Here is a 6,000-nt window from a genome sequence, read left to right as displayed (position 1 = left end):
TTTCTTTTGTGTCCTTTTTTCAAATGACTTAATAAAGATATTAATGTTAGTGAATGAAAAATAGTCTTATAAGTTCAGCTTACCCTTCTTCCCTCCTTCTGTTCCCCTCTTCCTTCCTTCCTCTCTTCCTTCCATGAAAATATAGTATAATTGGAAGAATTAATTTTTTTCTTATATGCATAGACTTTCCCCTGCATTTGGGACATATGAAGAGTTGCTTACTTTTTTGTTTATTAGCTCCTTATGCAATGCGTTTTTTGATAAAAGAACTCAATCTCTTTTACTCTTTTTTTTTTCTTCCCACTTATTTTTTCTCTGTAGAGAAAGACAAATGGGAAACTCTAGTTACAGATATGCTATAAAACCTGGACTTATTACGTTGTCAGTTGACTTTTTGTTATGGTATATAAGGATTTTAGCTTTCTTACAACTCTCCCCACTCTTTTTCTGCTTTCTCCCAATATGTTAATCACAACTTTGGATTAATCCATATTCAGTATTTGTATTGTATTAATTGTAATTATTCACTGCTGTACCAGCTCATGAACCAAGATGACATTTCCTTTCTGGTACAACTTTTTGTTTTTCTTGGAGTTAAGAATTATTTCATTTTTTCATTTGCTTTGGGTTTGTTTTTGAACCTGTGACTTGACTTCCCACACCCTCCAGCAAGTCTGTTTATACTTAGTTATAAATGCTTCTGTTTATACTTTTCCACATGGGCAAGCTGTCAGATAAACTGTTTTCCTTCTTTTTTTTCTTCCTGGAAAACCTCGTGGAGCTCTTCCTTCCTGCTTTAATCTGGACTGAGGCTTCACAGGTCTCCATGTGCAGCGCAGCTGCCATGCTGGGACTTCTCTGTGAATTCCCTACCCCTCTTTTCTGGTTTGGATTCCCTACTTCTGGAGCCAATGTCATTGTCTTTCTTCATTTATTTTGGAGACACACATCTTGCACTGTTTACTGCAAAAGAGTGCATGGATGATTACGTAACTTGAGACAACATGTCTGAGAGTTTATTCTACTCTCTCACTTTAGTTGGGCTCTGAAGAGAATTCTTGAATAATTTGAAAATAATTTCCACTTCATTTCAAAGTCATGCTCTGGTTATGTTCTGGTTTTCAGTGTTTAGAAATCTGCTGCCATTCTGATTTTCTATCCTTTGAATGTGGCCTTCCATTTACATATTTTTTGACCCTGCTATTCTGCTTAATAATGTGTCCACACTTTCCTGCGTGTGGGCATTCATGCTGCTGAGCATGTTATGGGCCTTTTTAAATATGGAAACTCATTTCCTTCCTTTCTGGGAAATGTTCTTGCATTATTACTGTGATAATTTCTCTCTTCCATTTTCACTGTTCTGATATCTGGAATTCCTATTAATCACATTTTTAAACATCCTTTACTGGTTCCCTAAGTTATCTTTTGTCTGCTATTTTCCATTTCTTACCCCCCCCCTCATTTTTTTGTTCCCCCCCTTTTTTGGGAGGGGAGAAGATTTTATCAATTTTTTCTTCCATTGGAGGAAAAATCATGTCTATTCCTTTTTAGAAGTGACTTTGTTAGTCACAAACTCTGTAGAGAGAAGACCAAGAGTCTTGATGCTTCTGACTAGCAGGTGTGCAGAATCAAGTCACGATGTGAACCATCCTTTGACTTAGTTCATAATTTTGAATCAACACAGTTTTCTACAATGAACATTTTTAAGGCATAATTTACATTTAATAAAGTACACAGATCTTATTCAGTTTGAGTACTGACAATGTGTACACCTGTGTAACCACCCCACAAAACAAACAGACAAATGTTTCCATCATCCCTGGAAATTCCTTTAAGCCCTTTCCCCACTGCCACCCACAAATTAGTTCTGCCTGATCTTGAACTTTATATATATATGTAATATATGAACTTTATATTATATATTCTTTTGTGTCTGGTTACTTTTGCTCAACATGTTTTTGGGATTCATCTGTTTTGTGTGTTAGTAGTTGTGTGTTGTTACCACATTGTATTCCATTTTATGGGTATACTACATATGAATATACCATAACTGTCTATCCATTTTCCTACTGATTGTTTCAGAATTTTGATTCTTTTGAATAAAGGTACTATAAACATTCTTGTATGAATTTTTTGTAGACATGCTTTTATTTCTCTTGTGTAAATGCCTAGGAGAGACACATCTTTTCTTAGATTTATTTTTCTAAGTACTTGATGTTCTGTGATGCCTTTATAAATGGTGTTTTTTAAATGCTTATTTTTGTTTGTATGTTTATTGTTGGAACATAGGAAAACAGTTTATTTTTCTATTGCAATTAAGATTTTAACAAATGGGGAATTCCCTGGCAGACCAGTGATTAGGACTCCATGCTTTCACCGCAAGGGTCACAGGTTCATCCCTAGTTGGAGAACTAAGATCCTGTGTACCTCTTGGCGCAGCCAAAAAAGCAAATAAACAAAAAAACCTCATTAAATGGCTAATTAAACCCTGTAAGTGCTAGCTTTTGTTACATTTTCTAGCCAAGGAATTCTTTTTTTTTTTTAATAAATTTATTTATTGATTTATTTATTGGCTGCGTTGGGTCTTCGTTGCTGCACACAGGCCTTCTCTGGTTGCAGTGAGCGAGGGCTACTCTTCATTGTGGTATGCGGGCTTCTCATTGCAGGGGCTTCTCTTGTGGTGGAACACGGGCTCTAGGCACGTGGGCTTCAGTAGTTGCGGCATATGGGCTCAATAGTTGTGGCTCACAGGCTCTAGAGAGCAGGCTCAATAGTTGTGGAGCACAGGCTTTGTTGCTCCGCAGCATGTGGGATCTTCCTGCAGCAGGGATCAAACCCATGTCCCCTGCATTGGCAGGCGGATTCTTCACCACTGTACCACCTAGGAAGTCCCTAGCCAAGGAATTCTTGATTTTATATTTTTTCCGAAAAGCCTTTTAAAATTTTTTCAAAATTCTTGTCTTTTATGTATGCAATATATTTTCATTTCTTCAAGGATGTTATAGTTTCTTCTGTTCTTGGCACTAAGGGCTTCTTTTGAGGTTTTTGGTTTTTATTTTCTTAGTTGTCGTGGCTGTCTTTTTCTTTTCCCTTTCTTTTTTTCTTTTTTCTTTTTCCACGTTGAAAGCTTTCTTCAGAGTCTAGTCATTACACCATGAAACTGCAAGGGAAAGCTTTCTTCAAATGCCGGTTGATCCTTGGTTATCCATGCATATGTTAGAGAAAGTTTCTAAAAAGCTGATTTGGAGCTTTTACAAGCTTATTGGAGGGTAGGTAGTATATGTCAATTTGTAGATTACACTGTAGGTCAGTTTTCCAGGGAACTTTTTCATAGTAGAACCTCAAATGTCATTTTGTAGATCTTTTCTTTAAAATAGGGTTCTCTAGACTCCCTTATATATAAACCTGGTAGGCAGCATTTTGGAACTGGGTGGGAAAAGAGACTTAGGGGAGAGGACTCTCTTGAGGGGACCCTCTAGACTTTCACTTAATCTCTCTGGTCTCAATTTAGCACTTCACTAATGCCTGGTGTCCCTAAATTTGGAACATCTCAGATTCAGTTTTTCCAGGGAATATATATCTCCTGGACAGGCTAGGGGTGGAAACTTGGGATTTTAACTGCTTCTCATACAGATTTTCAAGTAGTTCCACCATTTCTTGGTCTCCACCACCTCTCTCCACTTTTGTCCACATATTTTTCTGTACTTGGTACCACCAATTCCTGAGCCTTAGAGGGATTTCTGGGAGGCAAACTGACTTGTTGCTTGTTTGTATTTTCTACTGCAAGCACTTACATTTCAACTTTATTTTGCTGAATTTATTATTCCTATTTTTGCCTATTGTCTTCATATACCCCCTCATTTAATGGAAGGTGCGATATGAATTATTTTTCGTGTTCCTTTGCTGCTTTGGGATCATTTCCGAGAGAAGGAGGTGCAAACATCTTTATTTTCATGATAAAAGTTGAATTGTATTCCGTTAAAAATGAAAATAAAAATGTAAAAAGTAAATCTGAATACTATGAACAACTGAACACTAACAAATTGGATAATCTAGATGAAATGGACAAATTCTTAGAAACAAAACCTACCAAGACTACATCACGAAGAAACAGATAACCTGAATAGATCTATAACTAGTAAGAAGACTAAACAGTAGTCAAAAAATCTCCCCACAAAGAAAAGTACTGAATATGATGGCTTCACCAGTGAATTCTACCAAACATCTGAAGAACTAATACCAATCTTTCTCAAACTTTTCCAAAAACTTGGAGAGGAGGGAACACTCCCTAACTCATTCTATAAGGCTAGCATTATCCTGACACAAAAGCCAGACAAAGACACTACAAGAAAACACTATAGACCAATATCCTTTATGAACATTGATGCAAATATCCTTAATAAAATCCTGGCAAACTGAATTCAGCAGCATACTAAAAGGATTATATACCATGACCAAGTGAGATTTATTCCTGAAATGCAAAGATGGTACAACATAGAAAAATTGATCAATGCAGTAGTACACAACAGTAACAGAATGAAGGAACAAACCTCACATGATCATCTCGATGCATAAAAAGTAGATGACAAAATTCAACACTTTTTCATGATAAAAACATTCAACAAGATAGGAATAGAAGGAAACTACCTTAACATCATAAGAGCCACATGTGAAAAACCCACAACAAACATCACACTCAATGGTGAAAGACTGAAAACTTTTCCCCTAAGACAAGGAAAAGGCAAGGATGTTCACTTTGACCACTTTAAGTCAACACAGTATTAGAAGTTTTAGCAGGAGCAATTAGGTAAGAATGAGAAATGAAAGATTTAAATTGGAAAGAAAGTAAAATTATCTTTGTTCACAGATGATTTATTACATGTAGAAAGCCCTAAAGATTACACACAAACACGCACACACACATACACAAAACTTGTTGGAATTAATAAATGAATTCAGCAAAGTAGCAGTATACTAAGTTAACACACAAAAATCAATTGCATTTCTATACACTAATAATGAACAAACTGGAAAGGAAATTACAAAAACAATTCTACTTACAATAGCATCAAAAAGAATAAAATAGGAATTAACCAAGGAGGTGAAAGACTTGCACAATGAAAACTAAAAAACATTGTTGAAAGAGGGAATTTCCCTGGTCCCACATGCTGCGGGACAACTAAGCCCATATACCACAACTACTGAGCTTGCTTGCCTCAACTAGAGAGAAGCCCACACGCTGCAAGAAAAGATCTTGCATGTCTGAATGAAAATCCTTTGTGCCGCAAATAACACCCCATGCAGCCAATAAATAAATAAATAAAAACACTGCTGAAAGAAATTGAAGTCATAAATAAATGGAAACACATCCCATATTCATGGATTGAAAGACAATATTGTTAAGATGTCAATACTACCCAACATGATCAACAGATTCAATGCAGTCCCTATTAAAATCCTGACATTTTTCGCAGAAATAGAAAAACCTACCCTAAAATTTACATGGAATCTCAAGGGATCCCAGATAGCCAAAAAAATCTTAAAAAAGAAGAACAAAGCTGGAAGACTCACAATGATTTCAAACCTTACTGCAAACCTACAGTAATCAAAAAACTGTGTGGTACTAGCATAAAGACAGGCATACAGACCAATGGAATAGAATACAGAGCCCAGAAATAAACCATTGCCTATAAAATAATTTTTAACAAGGGTGCCAAGACTATTCAATGGCGAAAGGACAGTCTTTACAACAAATGAGTTGGGAAAACTGGATCTCTACATTCAAAAGGATGAAGCCACACCCTTACCTAACACCATATACAAAAATTAACTCTAAATAAATCTAAGACTTCAGTGGACTCAATAAGATTAATTTTTTCTCATTGTCCAGTGGGTGAGAAATTGTGAGGAAGCTCAGATTTGTTATAGGCAGAGTTTTACAAGTGTGTTATAATTGTACATCTAAGTTGTAATTTATCACTATTAGAATTTTTATTTACT

Source organism: Hippopotamus amphibius, chromosome 1 (genome assembly GCF_030028045.1).
Source record: "Hippopotamus amphibius kiboko isolate mHipAmp2 chromosome 1, mHipAmp2.hap2, whole genome shotgun sequence".
Classification (NCBI taxonomy): domain Eukaryota; kingdom Metazoa; phylum Chordata; class Mammalia; order Artiodactyla; family Hippopotamidae; genus Hippopotamus; species Hippopotamus amphibius.
Note: the sequence above shows the minus strand (reverse complement) of the source record.